The sequence below is a fragment of the Xenopus laevis genome, chromosome 4S (assembly GCF_017654675.1).
Source record: "Xenopus laevis strain J_2021 chromosome 4S, Xenopus_laevis_v10.1, whole genome shotgun sequence".
NCBI classification, from domain to species: domain Eukaryota; kingdom Metazoa; phylum Chordata; class Amphibia; order Anura; family Pipidae; genus Xenopus; species Xenopus laevis.
The window spans coordinates 39282964-39305579 of record NC_054378.1 but is presented as its reverse complement, the minus strand read 5'-3'; the positions used below and the strand labels follow the sequence as shown (position 1 = coordinate 39305579).

At 38.1% G+C, this 22616-nt stretch overlaps 1 long non-coding RNA gene across 1 annotated transcript; it reads right to left on the bottom strand.

Annotated features, from left to right (window-relative positions):
• Positions 1-535: 535 nt before the first annotated feature.
• LOC108715081 lies at positions 536-22372 on the bottom strand. The gene is made up of 3 exons (XR_001935433.2): positions 22117-22372; positions 21775-21912; positions 536-580 (listed from the first exon to the last, which is right to left on the bottom strand). It is a non-coding gene; the product is annotated as an uncharacterized LOC108715081 (long non-coding RNA).
• Positions 22373-22616: the final 244 nt, after the last annotated feature.

Genomic DNA, 22616 nt, shown 5'->3' with positions numbered 1-22616 from the left:
GAATGTTGGATACAGGTACAAGTGCCCCAGACCTTCAGCTACAGGAGAAGACCATAGACTCCACTGGACAAAAAGGGCTGGCACTAAACCGTATTACAATCGAAGAGTTTCTGCTCAAAACTATTATAGAAATATTACATCTGCCGAAAAACCTTACGCATTACCAGACTGAGAATTCCTAATGTATGCAATTCAAATTAGAGCAACCAACTATACTATTATAATTATATAAAAATGGGAAGATTTACTGCACAAGTTTCCTTGTTAACATAAACACAATAACAAGCTTATTACATATTGTCTGTTCCAACGGCATTTTTTTTCTTTCAAGAAAGCAGAATCACAGTTAAAAAATGTAATTTACATTAATTGTCCATACTAGATAAAGAAATTATTATTACATATTTCAAAACAGAGCTACGGTTGTCATTTTATATTGGTAACGGAATGATAACTTCTCAAGAACACAATGTGGGTTTGCAAACTTTTACGCTGTACACAATGTTTCTTTATGGTTTTAATATTACCCTACTTACCAGCGGATTCCATGCTGGGAAGTCTTTTTTTCCCCTTCAAGTAACTGCAAAAAGAATAATGAACAGCATTGTTTTAGCAGCATTAATGTTACTTTCCTAAGGCAAAAATGTACCAGTCGAGCCCTGCACATATTCATTTAGTTAAAGATACGTAAAGGTTAATTAATGTGGTCATACAAACAGCTTGTAACTTTTTAAGCTATGCCCATAAGCCTAAGGGAAAATGAGAAAGTCTGCTGGCTTCTTTATAGAAGAGTGAATTCAAAGCAACAAAAAGCCATTGATTTTGAAGGTGCAGAGATGTACGGCACAGAATGATAATTTACAAAGTCTTAGTCCAAGTCTTTGTTTTTATTTTAAAAATAATAGCAAAGGGGGCTTATCATGAAAGGCATTCATCAGAGATCTGATCAGTGCAGTTTCTTGCAAAAGCCTGAGGTGAATCTCTCAAATCCAGCCTATTACAGGGTTTCTTAAACTATTCAAATACAATACTAGCAGGAAATTAGAAATAGCAGACATATTACTCAGCTTTTTAATACAGGTTTTAATGCTGTATGAACCTGAACCTACAGGCCATGATTGCCATTTTATTGGAATATTTCACTAATGACTGAAATAATTCCCAGGCTAAAATACCGTTGTATACTTTTTACAGTAAAATAGAGAACAAATTCAAGAATTAAGAATTAAAAGGGCCACAAACACACAAAAACAAATTGAGAAAACAAAGGGGAACCCCCCACAAATTGTCAATTTTTTTCTATTTTTCTAAATGCATTGGAGTCAGTGGGTGTTTTCCTAACATTTTTTTATCATGCCAAATGCACTAGAGTATACGGGCATTTTTTTATTACGTTTTTTTTTTCATGCCAAATGCATTGAAGTCAATGGGCATTTTTTCTCATTCCTAATACATTGAAGTAAATCAGAGTTTTTTCTTATACCAAATGAACTAGAGGCCAACTTGTTGGAGACAAGTTTTTTTTCTCATGCTACATGCATTGAAGTCTTTGGGCATTTTTTCTTGTGCAAATGCATTGGAATCAATGGCCATTTGTTTCTCATGCCAAATACATTAGTAAATGCATTTGGCATTGTCTAAAACAATGGAGCCATGCAATGTCAATGGCAGTTTTTTCAAAATCATTGAAGAAAATGGCATTTTTTGTCATGCCAATGGAGTCAATAGGCATTTGTCTCTCATGCCAAATACATGGAAGCAAATGCATTTGTAAATCAATCAAGACAAACACGAGAAAACCCAATTGAAATTAATAGATATTAATTCTTTTTCAGGCAAAATCAAATGCATAGCAAAATTCTAGAGCATATGTCTGCTAATATTCACTAGTTGTAAAAATGCTAATTCTTCCATGATTCTGCATTATCTGAAAAATGTGCACATCCTTTTTGCCTTCCACGTCAAGATTGGTGCCTGTTGCAGCCACCCCCTTTGCTGTCTGGGTGTCATTAACAAATATTTCAGCAAAATGAAATGGTCCAATTTAGCTCATGGCTAGTAATTGTAGGGGCCATTTAGAATTCAGAACACTGTGTGCAAAAAACATTCTGGTCTGCCATTTTTTGCACATGACATCCTGCATCATGTAAGTTGCTGCACAGGGCTTGGTATCTCCTTCTGACTGTAATTTATGGTAACCCAAAACCCAGAACAAATGTCAAGGTCCCAGTCTCAGCAACCTTTCACTTTGGGAGGAGGCCTCCATTACTCAGTTGCCTCCAGTGAGAAGACCAAGGCAAGAGTTCTGGGCAGTAAAGGGAACCATAACAAGTAACAGGGCATAGTCGAGGAACAGGCCAAGGTCAATACCAATCAGTGCAGAACAGAATCAGGAGCCAGGGACATAGTCAAGAATACGAGCAGAGATCAATCCAAACAGTAATGCAGTACAGAATCATGATCTAGAAGAATGGTCAGAAACAGACTATGGTCAGGACAGGCAGTGAATTAGCGAAGGTCAGGAACAGGCAAGGGTCAGAGAACAGACTTAAGGCAGTGGACATCTCCACCGGCGAGGCTCTCCCAGGAACCACTAAATTACCCCTTCCTCTAGAGGGGCAACTGGACCTTTAGGCTTATGAGGACATTTAGCATGAAATTGTTTTATAAGCCGATCAACCTGAACATCAGAGGCAGGGACACAATATGGAACATAACCTGCCCAATGTACCAGATATTGCAATTTACCTCTGGAAAGGAGAGAATCCACTAACCTCTGTACCAAATATTCAGGCTGACCATCAACAGAGACTGCAAGAAGACATGGAAAGAAATTTTGAGTTCAGGAGGAACTAGACAGTTCTAATTTCTGATACAGAAATAGAATGAATTTGGCTCTCAGCTCAGCAGAAGGCACTTTCAACTGAATATTTTGGCAGACACATACAGTACAAATATATGTGTGAATATTACGCAATATTTTCAAAATCTGTCCCTTTCTTTTGCCTGTTACTGCCAAGATGCTCATGCATGTGCTCACCCTACTCATCTCGACTAGATAACTGTAACCTTCTACTTACTGGCCTCAACTCCCATCTCTCCCCTTTAAAGGCTGTATTAAACACTGCTGCCCGAATTCTGCTTCTCTCATCCAAAAGAGTACACACCCATCTACTGATGAAGTCCTTATCATGGCTTCCCCTGAAAACAAAGAATAACTTACAAACTCTTCCTCATAATCGTCAATGCCCTTCTCTCCTCTGCACCTAACTACATCTCATCTCGTCTCTCTATATGCTCCTGGCTGAATACTCTGCTCCTCCCACTACAACTGCTGTTTCCCACATCAAAACCCTTCTGTCTTGCTGTTCCTTATATTTGGAATTCCTGAATTTCTCTAGAGAGAATCCTTCCTCAATGCCTTCAGATCTAGATTCAAAGATTACCTCATCAAACCCTTCTGTCTTGCTGTTCCTTATATTTGAAATTCCTGAATTTCTCCATAGAGAATCCTTCCTCAATGCCTTCAGATCTAGATTCAAAGATTACCTATTGGAGCACTTGCATGAGACCTGAACTGGGAACTGGCACTTATATGGCAGTGTCATCCACTTTAACCTACAGCATGTATCCCTCCAATTTGTGTCTGTATGGTACCCTCACATTTGGACTGTAAGCAGTGATGAGCAAATCTGTCCCTGCGCAAAATTTGCAAAACATCCAAAAATGTAAAATGTATTGAAGTCAATGGGCGTCAACATTTTTACGTGTGCGACAATTTTCATTTCAAATGCATTAAAGTCAATGGGCGTTTTTTCTTGTGCCGACTTTTGTCTCTGCAACAATTCTGTTTCTGTGTCTTTTTTGTCACTGCAAAATTTTTCACTGCAGATTTTTGCCACAGTTTTGCAAAACAATTCACAGATGGTGAAATGCAGAAATTCTCTGTGAATCCGTCTGTCGAAAATATTGGTTTATCACTAACTGTAAGCTCTATAGAGCAGAGAGCTCCATCCTTGTGTCTACTTGAAAATCAACACTTTGGGGCATATTTACATAGGGTCGAATATCGAGGGTTAATTAACCCTCGATATTCGACTTCCGAATGTAAATCCTTCGACTTTGAATATCGAAGTCGAAGGATTTACCGCAAATAGTTTGATCGAACCAAAAATCGTTCAATCGAACAATTAAATCCTTCGAATCGTTCGATTCGAAGGATTTTAATCCATCGATTATCGATTTTTCTTCAACCAAAATAACATTAAAAAGCCTATGGGGACCTTCCCCAAAGGCTAACATTGCACTTCGGTAGGTTTTAGGTGGCGAAGTAGGGGGTCGAAGTTTTTTTTAAAGAGACAGTACTTCGACTATCGAATGGTCGAATAGTCGAACGATTTTTAGTTTGAATCGTTTGATTCTAAGTCGTAGTCGAAGGTCAAAGTAGCCAATTCGATGGTCGAAGTAGCCAAAACAAACATTCAAAATTCGAAGTTTTTTTAATTCTATTCCTTCATTCGAGCTAAGTAAATGGGTCCCTTGATATGTATTGTAACTATACTTTACAATTTTGTGTATTGTATTTTTATACTTATTTGAACTTAATATTATGACCCCTGTTTCTTCAATTAATTTATTATTCTGCTGTACAGTGCTTTTCCCTCAAAGAGCTCTATACAAATAAAAACATATTTTTTTGGGCAGCTACTGCAGAGGATAATTAGTTCTGAACCATTTGCCAAATCTTGGAAAAGTGGTCAACCAAAGAGTTAACAGCAGGAACATCTGAGGAATGACAAGATAAAGAAAAAGCTCTTGGAGGGTAGCCACAACCAGAAAAACACAGATTCCCCCATGGAATAGCATTATTGTATGCAAAGTCAGCCCTTGGAAGAAAATCTGCCCAAAAAGATTGATTTTTGGAGATGTAACATCTTAGATATTGTGATATTGCTCCAAAGCCAAATGCCCGGTGATGACATCACAAACCAGCGACAAATTGAAATAAAAGGACGCCGGTTCAATGCTAAAGAATAGGATTTCCTGTTTCGTTCCTGGGTGCATCTATAATTCCTGCTGTTTGATTCTTGAACTTCCTGACTCTCCCTGAACTTGGATTTTTCTGTATTTCTGCCCGCCTACTGAACCTTGCTTGTAATTTGACGATGATTACTCCTGATCCCTTCTGTTACCGCAAACTTGGACTATAACCCCTAAGCTTCCTCCTTGGTCCTGACTACGCCCTGCTGGGAGCCGATAGGCCCCATGACATTCCTTCTATCTGGCAGTTAGTCTGCAGATGATACACAGAGGACAAAGACAAATCAGTACCGATAAGATAGCAAAAGGCCTGCCAAAATCTTGACACAAATTGAATCCCCCTATCAGAAACAATGTTCAATGGTGTCCCATGAAACTTACTGTAAATAGATTAGATAAGAAGAGTTCAGCAAGAGACTTAGCAAAGGGGAGGGTGGGAAGAGGAATAAAATTAGACATTTTGCTAAACCGGCCCATGACCATCCAAATAACAGTATTCCCTTTAGAGGGAAGTAATTCCACAATGAAATCCATGGAGAAAGGGTCCATAGCCTATCGAAAACAGGAAGCAACTGTAGTAGCCCCTGAAGTAAAGACCTGGAAGGTTTTGAGCATTGACAAACTGGACAAGAGTCAACATAATTACTAACATTCTGTCTCAATGTTGGCCACAAGAGAGTTCAGGACAGAATAGAACAGGTTTTACTGTGGCTCTGATGCCTGGCTACCTTAGAATCATGAGTATCTAACAAAACTGCCTCATGAAGGTTTTCTGGAACAAAGAGTTTGCCTGGCAGTACATTAGGAGTTAGATTAACCTGAGTTATCCACAAGGAGGAATACAGATCTTGACTCAGTGTTGCTACAGTCACTTCCTTGGAGACAATAGAATCGGATTCAAACTTCTCTCAAGGATTAGAGACAAAACTTCTGGAGAGGGCAGGAGTATTGATGAAACTGAAGCAGGTAAAAAATGATGCCCATCTGGCCTGTCTAGGATTTAAGTTAGCAGACTCAATATACAGGAGCTTTTTGTGATCCATAAACATGTTTAGCTCTCCTCACAGGCTAATTTAATGGGCAATCACTCCGTGTTACCAATGTCATAAATAATGATATTTTTTAAAAACTCCTGGAAGACTGCTGGGGATTTACATTAACCAAATTACCAAACATTCATAATGCCCATCACGAGTATTGAAGTGTTTCTTCCTTTCTTTGATTTAAATTTGATTATATGTGCCGCTCAGATCGATCTGAGAGAAGATTGTATCGCACTTAACCCTATAGCCATAATAGCCATAGCCATAAAAAAAAAAAAGGAGTCGAAAGAGAGAAAAAAACAGCTGGATCAGAAAGGGATTAGGTAAAGAAACATAATTGGGGACCTCCTTGAAGTAGTGTAATAATGAAATCAACTCTAGACCCCTCTGTGGGAAAGAAGCTGGGTAGGAACCAAAAATTAAGTTTACACTCCTTCTGGAAGGCAGAAAATTTACCATGGTCCCAGGGGCGATCCTGGCCCCTCCGCCGCCTGAGGCAGCAGCAGTCGCTGCTGCCCCCCCTCACCTGGAAATTCGCTCTTAAACTACAAGGAGCAGCATTTTTGCTGCCCCTGGTACCTAGTGGGGCGCTGCCGCCTGAGGCGACAGCCTCAACTTGCCTCATTGGCGAAGCTCCCCTGCATGGTCCCCAGTAAAATTTTCAGGGAACAGGATCTTAGGTTCCACTGCGGCGTTACCCAAGGAAGTTGTCAGCGGTCTGCTCCCCGGGACAGGAGCAACAGGTTGTTTATAAATAAAGTCCAAATTTGCAGACAGTCTTTACAGGCATTGGATCACTTGAGCCTGCTTTACCTCCTGAGATGCTGGAGGAGACTTGCCAGGAGTGCTTCAGTTGCAGCTTCTCCTTCATCATCCATGTTGGGCCCAATGTAATGCAACGTATGGTATCCAAAAACCCAGAACAAAAGCCAAGGTTCCAGTCTCAGTTCACACTTCTGCCTATAACAGCAACCTTTCAGTGAACATAGTCAAGGAACAGGTCAAGGTCAATACCAATCAGACAGTGCAGTACAGAATCAGGAGCCAGGGATGTAGTTGAGAACATGGGCCCAAGGTCAAACCGTAACGCAGTACAGAATGTGGTTCTGGAAGAATGGTCAGAAACAGGCAAAGGTTGCGACATGCAGCGAATTAGCGAAGAACAGGCAAGGGTCAGAGAACAGACAAACAGACTTGACGCACACCAAGGAACAGAGACACCCAAGATCAGAAATAGACCTACGTTGGGCAAGGAACAATTGGGGGCAGCACCTTTAAATATTTAATTTTGTGTGGCGCGCCAAATAAAAAAGGCACGAATGTATGGAGCTCTCAAATTCTAGATTTGTGTGCATTCAGGAGGTGCCTCACAGATACCAATACACTAACACTGCTATCTGCACCAGGTTCTGGAATTTGGATCTAGTGCTTAGTACAAAGAGCAGCATTTCCCCAATTGCTTCGTAAGTGTGCACTAAGGGGCGCACTCTTGCACTTGTGCCTTGGGGAATCATAAACAACCCAAGTGAAGTCTATCGGTTTATGTATGGTGTCAGTAATAGGGCGTAAAGTTTACTGTTTATACTAGGGACAACTGCTTAGTTTTTTTATACAAAGCACTAAATCTGTGATGGCACTGGTATGATCTGTTAGCAACTACTATTTTGCAGGAAAATTTGGATATACAGTACTGAGTTTAGTACAACTTGTACGCCTTAGGCAAACTACAATTTAAGGTTCCTTATATGAACCATAGTTTTTTTTACACACACATACTGTATATTATCCCAGACCCTTTTTAGTCTTCCAGACAACACCATAATTATGGCAACTTTTGCAAATATTTCAGCACAACTTACGAAGGCTGATTTTGTTTTACTGTATGTTTTCGCTGATAAGTGAATGCTTTTAATGCGAGTTATTGAGAGCTAAATTATCTCCAACCCCATAAAACCTAATGGGGTTATGTAATAAAACACTATAATACACAAAAGCCATGAATATCCTGTAAATTATATCCTTATAAACGGTGAGTAGTGATGTCATCAGTTATAAACGGTGAGTAGTGATGTCATTTCTGTCACATGACTCACTAAAATTTGTGTATTATAATAAATAAAGTACCCCCAGTTGTAAAATATGAGGATATTAGAAGTTACCTCGGAGTTCCATGACCTGTATAAAAACACTCGGCCTTCGGCCTCGTGTTTTTATATGGTCATGAAACTCCTCAGTAACTAATAATATCCTTATATTTTACAAGAGGGGGTACTTTATTCACTATATATTTACCAAGGTGCAATAACCTATAGCAACCAATCAGCAATTGGTTTGAAAGCAAAATCTTATTGGTTGCTATAGGTTAGGGTTCTCCAACTGGCGTCCTGGCTTGCCTGCTCTGTTCTGCCTTCCCTATGCTCCCTGTGTGCCATACTCTGTCTGCCATATGCTCTCTGTGTGCCATACTCTGTCTGCCCTATGCTCTCTGTGTGCCATACTCTGTCTGCCCTATGCTCCCTGTGTGTGCCATACTCTGTCTGCCCTATGCTCTCTGTGTGCCACATACTCTGTCTGCCCTATGCTCTCTGTGTGCCATACTCTGTCTGCCCTATGCTCCCTGTGTGTGCCATACTCTGTCTGCCCTATGCTCTCTGTGTGCCATACTCTGTCTGCCCTATGCTCCCTGTGTGTGCCATACTCTGTCTGCCCTATGCTCTCTGTGTGCCATACTCTGTCTGCCCTATGCCCCCTGTGTGTGCCATACTCTGTCTGCCCTATGCTCTCTGTGTGCCATACTCTGCCTGCCCTATGCTCCCTGTGTGTGCCATAATCTGCCTTCCTATGCTCCATGTGTGCCATCCTTTGCCTGCCCTATGCTCCCTGTGTAGGCCATACTCTGCCTTCCCTATGCTCTATGTGTACCATACTCTGCCTGCCCTAAGCTCCCTGTGTGTGCCATACTCTGCTGCCTGCCCTATGCTCCCTGTGTGTGAAATACTCTGCCTGCCCTGTGCATGTCATACTCTGTCTGCCTTATGCTCCTTGGGTGTGCTATACTTTGCCTGTCCTACTCTGCTTGTGTGTGCCAAAATCGGTCTGCCCCATGCTCCCTGTGTGTGCCGTGCTTTGCCTGCCCTATGCCACCTGGGTTTGCCATACTATGCCTGCCCTATTCTCCTTGCGTGTGCTGTACGCTGCCTGCCTTGGGTGTGCCATACTCGGCCTGTGTGCGCCATATTCTGACTGTGTATGCCATACTCTGCATTCCCTATGTTCCCTGTGGATATCATACTCTACCTGTATGTGCCCTGCTTTGCCTGTGGAACATATGCCTTGTATTTGTTCTGGGGGTTTGTTAGCATTTGAGGGGCTCCTAAGGTGTTTAATCATGAGATGGGGTGCTGTGTTATCCACAGGAGAGGATGAGGTATATGGGTTTAAGGGTATAACTTTTTTCACATATGAGTGATAAGTGATATCCCTGCCGTGAGCACTAAGCATTTGGTTTTTTGGTGTGCTACCATTAATATGGACACGGTCTTTTGGTAACATGGGTGTGGTTTGAAAACAGTAACACTAGCATCCATTATTGGCCCTTCACCATGTAGGCCAGAAAAATTCCGTCCCTCGATACCAAACTGCTGTAGGGTATAACACATGGGCAAACTTAGTGCCTTGCAAGGAGACATAATTAGGGTTGCCAACTATCTATTATACAAAAGCCAGACAGGCATAATGGTGATGTCACATGGGTGGGGCTATGATGTGCCAATAAGTGATTGGTAATTCACCACGTCATTCTTTGAGATCTTCCTAATTTGAAAAACTGAGTAGCCAGTTTTGATCCGGTTGGTCCGGGTTAAAACTGGACAGGTGGCAATGCTTACAAGTACAAGTTAGAGGGCATTATAGACAGATAGCTATAACTGTATGTTTTAGAAATATTTTCCCATCAGTTTTGCAGGTAGTTACATTTTCACTATGTGTCATGTATACTATACGTAAGTATATGTGATAAAAGCCAACTAGTGAGTCGTCCGCTAAGTCAGCTGGGAATAAACGCATCCAAGTACTTCAATGGCATTCAAAGAATTTGAAATATGTCAGATTCTTGATTATTCAAGGTAATACTTTTGTTGCAGTATGCATTATTAATGTTAAGAGCATGGTCTTTGCTCTTTTAGTTGGCCCACATATACGATGTGCATCACATTTTGAAAATGTTCAATTTATGTATAGTCTCTTTGTTACATTCCAGTTAATGATTTACAGATTTTACCCATAAGAAAAATAAAAATTGTTATGTGTAAAATTTATGTGTTTTATATTTTATTTGCTTTATTATACAGGTGATTGACTTGCTGATTTAGGTGAATACTGGATGAAAGATAGTGTTGGGGAAAAAAGTAAATTAATTCTTTATTTCTATTAGTATGCATAAATATCTTAATCTAAGGAATGTACCCATAGCCTGGAATACTATACATGTAAACAAGTATAAAAAGATTACACTTTTGCAAACCTACAGTATCTTATTCATTTATTCTGGTCAGGTATTTTTTTAATGTAAATATTAAGGGGCACGTTTATTAAGGGTCAAATAGTAAATTAGAATTTTCTATATTTTTTTGGTGTCAAAAGTCATACATTCGAATTTTAATCCGCCTATTCTGAACGTTAAATGTATCACACCTCGACCATGGTAACAGTCCCAGTTCGATTATTTGCCAACTAAAACCTGCCAAGTTCATGTACGAGTCAATGGCTGTGGTCCGTTGAGCCCTTTGGAGATGTTAATAACATTCCTGACATTTTTTTCAGAGAAAAACTTGATTCCTACAAATAAAATATGATTCAAATACAATTTTCATTTTTGAGTCAGAACTATTTAATTGAATAGTAGACATTACAATTTTTTCTTAAATAACCTCCCAGTGAGTATATTAGAGTTAAAAAAAATTTCACATGAATTCGAAATTTGGACCTTTGACAATTGGGCCTTTAAGATAAGGTTTTTTTTCATCTTAGCAAATTGATAATGAGACATTTAGGGGCACATTTACTTAGTTCGAGTGAAGGAATAGAATAAAAAATTTTTTCGAATGATTTTTTGGCTACTTCGACCGTCGAATTGGCTACTTCAACCTTCGATTACTACTTCGACTTCGAATCGAATGATTCGAACTAAAAATCGTTCCACTATTCGACCATTCGATAGCCGAAGTACTGTCTCTTTAATCGTTCGATTCGAAGGATTTAATCGTTCGATCATTTGATCGCACTTATTGAGGTAAATCCTTTGACTTCGATATTCGAAGTCGAAGGATTTACCTTCGGCAGTCGAATATCGAGGGTTAATTAACCCTCGATATTCGACCCTATGTAAATCTGCCCCTTAGTATACTGGTTGAACATAACATTGCCAATGAGGAGGCCTTCCAAAGCATTAAAAAAAGGTCCCAAGCATTATAAAAAAATAGATCCTATAGCTGTTTTTCTTAATTTAGATCCATATAACCTAAAATAAGGTTCACCAAATCACCATATTGAATAAAGCCCCAAACTGAAAAGATACCAATTACAAGCATCTTAAGGTTTTCATACTTCCTTTTTTTTCCAGTGTTGGAAGGTGCTAAGAGCATGACAGCATTTCAGAAATGTAATTTTTCTTAAACATAAAAAACAGCCTAAAAGGAAATGAGATATTGTTTGCAGAAATTCAAGCCTGTGATAGATGATGTGTTAGTACTGATTAAATGTTTGTTTTATTTCAGATATATTCAAACCTGCCATTGCTTTATAAAAAATATTCACTAAATAAATTCAATGGAAACTTTAAAAAATAATGGATTATATGAAAATCCTTGACAAAGACTTCAGTTACTTTAATCAGATCATGACAGGGCACAGTGCAGTAACCCTATAATGAGTCTCTTGCTTGGAAATTTTCCCTCATCATAAATGGCATATGCAAGTTTGCCATAAAAATTTAAACAATTCCCCTGTTAAAAATGAGTAAAAGGGCATGATTAATAAAGGCCAGCAAATGTACATTTGGTTTCCTTTAGAAAAATGAACCGTCAAGGTCTTAAAATGCTATTCTTTTACACACAGGTTACCTCAACTTTTAGGGGGCTATTTATTAAAACTCAAATTTTTCCCTATTATATAAATAATAAAAACTCTACCTAACTCCCAAACACGATCTCTTTCATTTATTAAAAATTTGGGTCTGAAAATGTCTGTGTTGGAAAAGTAGTCACAAAATCCAGAGACAAATCAAATCATTCAACTTTCCTGATTATTGAACGAAAACAGCACAAAACTTTCGACAATCATAAAATCAAAAGAAATGTTTCAATCAGCAGCTTCAGCTTTTTAAAATAAAATGCTTCCTCTAAAAATGTGTTTTTCCCCTTAAAAACTCTACCTGAAAAATGTGAGGTTTAATAAATAGGCCCCTTAATGTGCCCCGTGAAAACTTGCAAAAAGCAGCAACAGTCAATCTTACTTCAGGCTTCATCACTTATGTAATGTAGTAATTTGCCTGGGGACTCTACCATTGGAACAATCCAATTTGGTCCAAGAGTTGTGCATCTAAATCCGGCAAGAACTTGGTGGAAACTTCTTCAGAACTCCCTATTATATTTTAATTCTAGCCACCCTACATTCTTTACATTGCAACATTTTGGATATGCAGTAGTATGACATCACTTTTTTTATTCTAAACAGTTTTACACTTTTTATTAATTTTAATATCCAAAGTATTGCTGAATTAAGAACCACTCTAAAAATGATGCCACTTTTTAGATCCAATCTAAAGGTACACATATACCTTCTGACAAAATGCCCTATCTAACCAATCAGCCCATGGCTTGAACAGATAAGATTGTCTACAATGGGCCAAACACTGCATGGCACAGTCTAGCCACGTTTCCATTGTTTCGATCAAGGAAAGGAAAGAAGAGTACGGGAACCAAACATTACTGTGCGTAATGAGTGATTCACAACAAGGCAAGATTTTAGTCTGTGTTCCCTTTAAATCTTGCAGCAGCAGTAGCTTAAAGATCTTCTCTACTGAAATCTCACTAATGGATCTGACAACAGCCTTTCCAAAATAAAATCTTTCTAAAGAACTCCCTGAAAATCATCTGCAACACCTTTTCACAAAGCCCTTTACCTTTTCCCATTTCTACTGAAATTGTGAGAGTTCTTACATTGAATTGTCAAACACTTTGCAACCAGTGATAAGTAATTCATATTGTGGTTGTTGGTATTATAATAAATACTCATAAATATTAGAAAAATGGGACTTCAACTCCAATTGACCAATTCACCATTACAATATTCAATATTGTAATGGTAAATTGGTCATTTGGCGTTGAAGTCCCATTCTTCTAATAATTATATTTACTTTTCTAAGTTGGGTGAGGACACTCCATGCGGCCTAATTCACCATTTATCTAGTTTGAAAAATATCCTGCACAAACCATTCTTAATTAGCATAATAACTACTCATTTATAAAGTGCCAACATATTTTACAGAATAACGTACAAAATTGTATAGGTATAGGGCCCTGCTCATTGAGCAGAATGGAAACTGCCATATTGGAAATATAAATTAGAAATGAGACTGTAGATTAAATGCACACATTTCTTCTGATTCCTGCATAACTATAGTTATACTATACTATAGCTATAATAAGTAAGCAAAAGCATACAGATGGCAGCTATTTCCAACACAAAGACAGAACTGCACTATTTGGCAAGAAAATTCTAATGGAACTTTGGAGGAGTTGAGTGGGTGGAGTGTTTTTGTCCTACCATTGTTCTATTTAAATTGATTGCATGATAATGAGGTTCTTTCCCCTAGGTTTTACATACTAACTATTATGTTATTTGGTACTGGGATTATTATATGCTTTTAAATTAGCAACCTGTTTAAACCCCCCACATGGATTTTTAAAAAATAAAACTATAACCTTTACTGTACTGCGATATGCAGTTTTATAGGTGGTTTCTAAGGTCTGAGGCATAGCAATCTTAACCACATGCAAGGTCATTTATTCCCCATTTCATGCTGTGAGGATAGTGAGCATCAAAAGGCTGGTTTGATATTTCCCAACTCCATGCATGACATTTTATGCATATTGCCTTAGGTTGAACTGCCTGATAATTCACAATATGCCAGAACTGTATTTTGCCAAGTACCTAAAATCTAGTCATTTAAAAATGTGTTTTATTAATCTTCTATTTGTCCTACTTTGTATTATTAGAGCTCATTTAATAGTGCAAAGGAGCCTTATCAATAGCAGCTATTGGCACGAATGGAACAAGACACCCAGTTCACTTTCATTATTAAAAAGCCTAATAAATGTCTCAAATGATTCAGTATAGTCGACTATATCCATATGTTGCATTCTTTCCCCACCACCATAGATGGGTTTCTTTTAAATCTCTCCTGCTAAATTACATTTAGAGGCCCATTTATCAAAGGTCAAATTTTGAATTCATGTGAATTCAACCTGGAGGTTATTTAAGAAAAAAATTAATTGGCTAATATTCGATCGAATGGTTCCAACCTGCAGATTTTTCTCTCCTGAAAAAAAACTTAATGTCAGGAAGGCTATTAACATCTGCAAATGGCACAATGGACCTCTGCTACCGACGTGTACATGAACTCGGCAGGTTTTAGGTGGGTGAATATTCGAATTAAGACTGTTTGCATGGTTGAGGTGTAATAAATCTAATTGACAGGCCATACTCTGTTTTCCACCAAATAGCCGTCTAACCATTCATCTAGACATTTGATCTATATCCTATCCAGTGTTTAGATAGTTTTGTACTAGGTAGCAGCACATGAGAAAAAAAAGACAAGTAGAAAAATATATATGTAAATATCCTATTCATAGAATGTTGGTGAGAAGCAGAGACACAAACAAAGAAAATGACACATGATGAGGTTGTTGGTAGCACCTTCTGCTTGGGTCACTTATCCTTTATGTGCTAAAGCTAGCTTGTATGAAAAATCAATTGCAGAATAAAAAGAGAAAATAGTTTAACAAAACCAATCGAAGCTATAAAGCTATTCGGACTGTCAAGTTTTAACAATAAAAACCTCTTAAAAGGTTAGTCACAAAAGAGGACTTTTGATAGTTCTGATTTTTTTTCTTAAGGTGTAACAGGCCATTAAATTAACCATTTACAAATGTTAAAAGAGAGAGAGATCGTATGGCATCTTTTATGAAGGGGGAATGAGCCAGAATCACATCCAGGTCTACAAAGAAGCATGCCACTAAATTACAAAAAAAACACACACATAGGCACTTTGATCTGTAGAGACAGCAAATTATGGATAAGGGTATAAGCCAGCTTTGTTATCATAGAAAATATATATAGTAAAATGATTCACAAAGGTGTAAGGTAAGATGTAGTGTGTTCTTTGCATGCAGTCCTGTGGATACAAACAGAATATGACAGGCATAGTTGGATGGATGAAATTTGCATATAGCAAGGAAAGCCTTTGTTGAACATAAATCTTTGCTGAAAATAAGTAATTGTAGGTGGAGAGTAACCGAGAGAAAGAAGAAAATTTCTGCCTACCATCAGAAAATGAGCCTGAATGTGTTACATGGAAATACTGTTCCTTGAAATAAAAAATTATGTGCGTTGCACTGTATTAAGCTGACTGCATTTTTTTAGTTTTACTTTTCAGTGATGTTCTCTATTTATTCTCTCCCCCTTATTGACTGAGCTAATTGTTTTACAGTGTGTGACTATCTAATGGAGTGTCTTACATTAATGTTGCCAATGTATTACCGTTTCGGTTATATACTGTTGAATAAGAAAAATGAGAAAATACAACAGATTTATTTAGAATGGGGACAGAAAGATACCAAAAACAAAACAGTGTTAATGAAAATAATATTGTTCTGATTGTGAAAATGGGGATGAAAGAAATTAAAAGCTTATTATTTCACTGTAAGTGAAGAGATTTGTCCAGGAAATTCCATTCGTAGCCTAGGGGTGCCCGCTATGTAAATCCGACCCCATAAATACAATTAGGTCCATAAATCTTTGGACAGAGACAACTTTTTTCTAATTTTGGTTCTGTACATTATCACAATGAATTTTAAATGAAACAACTCAGATGCAGTTGGACTACAGACTTGTGGGTTTAACAAAAAGATTGCATAAAAATGTGAGGAACTAAAGTCTTTTTTAACACAATCACTTCATTTCAGGGGCTCAAAAGCAATTGGACAATTGACTGAAAGGCTATTTCATGGGCAGGTGTGGGCAATTCCTTCGGTATTTCATTATCAATGAAGCAGATAAAAGCCCTGGAGTTGATTTGAGGAGGGGGCTGCTTGTATGTGGAAGATTTTTAATGTGAACAGACAACATGTGTTCAAAGGAACTCCCCATGCAGGTGAAACACACCATCCTTAAACTGCAAAAACAGAAAAAACCCATCAGAGAAATTGCTACAATATTAGGAGTGGCAAAATCTATAGTTACATCATGATAAATATAGAAAACACTGGTGAACTCAGCAACGCAAAAAGACCTGAACGTCCACGGAAGACAACAGTGGTGGATGATCGCAGAATCATTTCCATGGTGGAGAGAAACCCCTTCACAACAGCCAAACAAGTGAACAACACTCTCCAGGAGGTAGGCATATCAATATCCAAGTCTACCATAAAGAGAAGACTGAATGAAAGTAAATACAGAGGGTGCACTGCAAGGTGCAAGCCACTCATAAGCATCAAGAATAGAAAGGCTAGATTGGACTTGCTAAAAAAACATCTAAAAAAAGCCAGGACAGTTCTGGAAAAACATTCTTTGAACAGATGAAACCAAGATCAACCTCTACCAGAATGATGGCAAGAACAAAAGTATGGAGAAAGCGTGGAACAGCACATGATCCAAAGCATACTACATCTCTATAAAACATTGGGAGGCGTTTGATAATACAGATGGACAATGACCCAAAACATACAGCCAAAGCAACCCAGGAAGAAGTGGAATATTCTTGAATGGCCAAACAGTCATCTGATCTGAACCCAATTGAGCTGCATTTCACTTGTTGAAGACTAAACTTCGGACAGAAAGGCTCACAAATAAACAGCAACTGAAAGCCACTGCAATAAAGGCCTGGCAGAGCATTAAAAAGGAGGAAACCCAGAATCTGGTGATGTCCATGAGTTCAAGACTTCAGGCTGTCATTGCCAGCAAGGGGTTTTAAACCAAGTATTAGAAATGAAAATGTATTTTTAGTTTTTTAATTTTGTCCAATTGCTTTTGAGCCCCTGATATGAAGTGATTGTGTTAAAAAAAGGCTTCAGTTTCTCACATTTTTTATGATCTTTTGTGTTCAACCCATTGAATTAAAGCAGTTCAACTGCATCTGAGTTGTTTTATTTAAAATTCATTGTGGTAATGTACAGAACCAAAATTAGAAAAAAGTTGTCTCTGTCCAAAGATTTATGGACCTAACTGTATATACGGGATTTACATAGCGTGTACACCTAGGCCTGCTGATGTTCATTTCCCCATCCCGCAAATTTTCATTATTGGGACTGGAGCAATGGAGATTGTTGAACGTGCAATTTTAAAAAAATGATTGTATCTCCTGCGCACCCCTAGGGGGCACATTTACTAAGCTCGAGTGAAGGATTCAAAGTAAAAAAACTTTGAATTTCGAAGGTTTTTTTTTGGGTACTTCGACCATCGAATAGGCTACTTCGACCTTCGATTCGAACGATTCGAACTAAAAATCGTTTGACTATTCGACCATTCGATAGTCGAAGCACTGTCTCTTTAAAAAACAACTTTGACTACATACTTCGCTACTTTAAACCTACGGAGCTACAATGTTAGCCTATGGGGATCTTCCACATAAGTTTTCTAAGCTTTTTCTGATCGAAGAAAAATATTCGATCGATTAAAATCCTTTGAATCATTCGATTCGAAGGATGTAATTGCTCGAACGATTTTTACTTCGATCAATCAAAGTATTTGCGCAAACTCCTTCGAATTTGATATTCGAATTTGAAGGATTTAACTTTGAGGGTCGAATTCGAGGGTTAATTAACCCTCGATATTCGACCCTTAGTAAATGTGCCCCTAAGTGTTTCTGAACCAATTTGGGTGTGGTTGGGCAACATGCCGCCCCCTGACATAATGCTGCCCTAGGCCCAGGCCTTGGTGCCCTTTCCATAAATCTTGGCCTGGTTAAGGATAAGGTTAGGATGCTTTTTAAATACTATTGTTTTTAATTATTTTGACATGGAGAGGCAGCCTGTGGCTAACCGATTTCTATCTATGGAAATAGATCTCCATATACAGAGCATTAGCAGAAATAACCTCCTCATAGTTTGTACAGAAAGACAGATTGTCATAGAACTGTGCCAGCAAGGCAATTCCCTATGTTATAAAGAGCATTGTCAAAGTACTGCTTCCAACTACTTCATCCAGTTTGTAGATTTTGGTTTTTGGATTATAATAATCCTAGTACATTTCAGGATAGCTGTCATTAGTATATATCTCTTGATTATAGAGTTAATTTTAAGAGTCATATAAACTCTGGGTAACTTTAAAATAAGTACAGTATAATAACATGACATTTGCAAAAGGCGTCCATATTTCTGTAGACAAGACAGCCAGGCAAACGGTAATCCAATAAACCATAAAGAGGGCTTACAAAAAGATAATGATAAGTCTAGTGTACAATCATGTTTACTATGACTTTTATAGAGAGGTAATTTGCAAGAGCAGAGATAATCTTGCTGTACTTTATAATATGAATTTAATTCGGAATGTCCCTGGAATACAGCCGATTAGTGATTGCCGTCTCCAACAAATTAATCATTATTCAATCCAGAGGCCACAATGAGTCAGATGAAAATAACTTTGTATTCCAACATGCCGGTGCGGTCAGTTGTTTTCAAACTTAATAAGGCAGAGGAGAACCATTTAAGACAACAAATATAATTATACAAGTGTAAATAGTAACTTATAAAAGTGTATAATCAAAGCAGTGTGCATACAATCTAAATCTAGATTGCTTAGAATAATTTCTGGTATTTCTCAAATGACATTGTTGTAGAAACTGGACCTCTAATTATATATAAATAAAGATATATCATGTAGCATGTGTTCAGTTTGTTTAGCAAGGTGTATATTTCCACTAGATGGTGTTTGTTTTAATTCTGTGTCCCTTCCTGGCTGTTACTAGGGAAATTAATGAATTTCACATGTCATATTTCATATAATTTTAAACGTGTTCTCCATCTAAAAATGTGTTTTCAATATTCATTTGGTGGACATTCCCACTGTTTATAAAGTTATTTGTAAATGTAATTACTATTGAAAGTAGTATCCGTTCTGGCTGAAAATTATTAATGAATGCATACTGGAAAGTTGCTTAGAATGATATTTTCTTTCATTATGGGTTTAAATCCCAAGGTCACTGTTTCTTATTAGTCGGAGTCTCTATAAAACAATATTCACTTGAGCTTAGTACTAGATTTACAATATGAATTGTACAGTATAGCTGTATTTAAAATAGAATGTTATACAGAATAGCCAGTTTTAGCTGGCCTGCCCCATTTACTTGTCAGCCCTCTTGGATAAACATTGCTTACATGCATTTCAAAGTTTACAAGTATAAAAAGACTTAGGGATGATTTGCTTTGCTAAAGTTTGTAGAAAAGAAGACAAGTCATTAATGTGATGTTCTCTTTATGAATTGTATATTATTATTATCATTAACATGTATTTATATACAACAATTATTGCGTAGCACTGTATAGCGCTATGATCGATAGATGGGGTAGATCTTTATGTATTAGCTGGCACACAGAGCAATGTATTTTTTGAAGAATAGCATGCTATAATATTTACTAGTGTGTCAAATGCGTCAATACAATCTAGCAAATGTAAATGCTGGGTGTATATTTTATTATAATTGCATAGGTTTGCTATATATGGGAACTGTAATAGTGGATGAAAAACGGAAAAAAATATCTTGCATGTTTGGGAATATGGCTAATTTCTCTCCCGTCAAGTACAGTGTGCAAAGGGCAATTTCCCCAGGTTGGTTTTACCCATAATGCAAAATTATTCACATAAATCTAGAGTAAAAGTCAGCAATGTAGATTTGCACTGCATGGGATTACATCTGTCAGGTTCAATCCAAGTCAAACTCATTCGCTTTCAAGCACACACGTTCTTTGTTATAATCTTCTGAGATTTTCTAATATGTGCTTTATGGAAATGTAATAGGAAGAATAAAACTCATAACATGCAGATTTTCTCTGCTGGCGTATTTCAAGTGGAGAAGAACCTCCAATATTCCCTCTGCCCTTGATACCACTCTTGACATTTTCAGTTCATACGAAAGACATGAGACACTGGAAAAATCAGCGATTTGTCTGCAAACTGAAATATGCCAGCAAAGAAGAACTACAGTATGTCAGACATTTGCCATACAAATCCCACGGTCTCTGGTTATTATACATTGGTTTACATGGTTTAATATATGCGTAGGACCGGTTATCCATCATTCCATAACTTGGATCTCCATATTTCAAGTCTAATGAAAACATTTCATTAAAACATTCAATAAACCCAACGGGATTGTTTACCTCCAGTAATAATTAATTAGATCTTAGTTAAGTACAAGATACTGGTTCATGATTTCAGATTAAAAGGACATAAGAATGTGATTTAACTACAATCCTGTAATTCTGGGCTTTCTGGATAACAGGTTTCTGGATAACTGATCCCACACCTGCATATATATACTATATTTATACATAAAGGTAAATTATTGTCACATCTGGATTGTCTTGTGAAAATCTATTTTGGCTTGACAAACCCAACTTTTAAGTTTCTATAGAGCACAAGTGGAGTCAGTAGGGCAGGGGTCCCCAACCTTTTTTTTTAAAAACATAACATAAAACATTCAAACATAAAAAAGAGTTGGGGAGCAACACAAGCATGCAATAAGCTCCTGGGGGTGCCAAGTAAGGGTTGTTATAGACTATCGGAAGCTCCTATGTGGAATTACAGCTACACAAGACTCTGTTTGGAAGTACACATGTTTTTATCCAACTACAACTTTCTTCCAAGCCAGGCTTTCAAAAACAAGCACCTGCTTTGAGGCCTCTGGGAGCAACATCCAAGTGGTCAGAGAAAGTTGCTCATGAGACACTGGTTGGGGATCACTTGTTGGTCCGAAGTGAAAATGCCAAGCTGTTTCTTCTAAGGGCTCTTACAGATGATGAGCGTTTTTACCTGTGCTCCCCTGCTTTCCGCGTTCATGTGTTCAGCCGCAGGGGAGCACAGGAGTAGACGCACTGAATTCTTTTCAATATGGCTGAACACAGTTTGGGACGCAGCATGTTGCATTTTGCCTGCATTCGGCGCTTACATGCTTCTGTGGGAGTACAGCCACATTCAAAAGAATTCAGTGCATCTAGTCCTGCACTCCCCTGCGGTTGAACGCATGAAACCGGAACGCAGGGGAGCACAGGTAAAAACGCTCATCTGTAAGAGCCCTAATAATGAAGTAGCTAATGTATTTCATTAAGGTGAAGATCTTCTAGCAGGATGTGGCAGGCATATTTGGCCACATGAATGAATGAAGCAACAAGCAGTATGAACTCAAAAAAATACTCACCCAAAACCCAAAGTACTTCAAAAGATTGTTGCTAAAAGACGAAGCCGTTTGAAGTATAGCCAGAAACTTCAAAGTACAGTTATTTACAGGTTGCACTTTTCAATCTTGACTGGATTTCTTCCTGCCACGTGTGCGATTCTGGTTAACATGGATTATAAGCACAGCACAGTTTTAGCACACAAACGTTGAAGGCCACCATAGACAGTTTTATGCAGCTTGTCTGGTTTTTATTATAAACAAAATGAACAGGATTAGCACACTTGCTTCAACATAGGAATAGCAGCAGTCCAGTTTTAACACCCAGATTGGTGTATACAGAAATAAAAGGTGTCCTGCACTTACAGCATTTGCAGTATTGAGTCCCAGAGTCCTCTGTTAAACTTTTAATACACAGTCTCTTAGTAAGGTTTTATCAGTTCCTTTCTCCAGTCACTTGGGGATACTTTAGCAAGATACAGCTCAGCATAGAAACAACCAGTCTCCTTCCCAGTTACTCACACAATCCCCCACACACTGGGAAAAGCTGTTTAAATTAGCCCACCTGAGTGCAAGAAAACCTGGGCTGGTAACATGACCCAGAAACATTTTATCAGAAACCTGGGACAAACATAAACTGTGTCCCGGACTTTCCCAGATATTCTGCCAGCAATTCTGTTAGGGCTTTCTTCCGTTTAGCCGCAGGGGAGCGAAGAAGTAGACGCACTCAATTATTGTGAAGGGGGCTGTACTCACACAGACGCATGTAAGTGCTAAACACAGGTGTAATGCAACATGCTGAGTCCCACCTGCGTTTGGTGCTTACATGTGTCTGTGTGAGTACAGCCCCCTTCACAATAACTGAG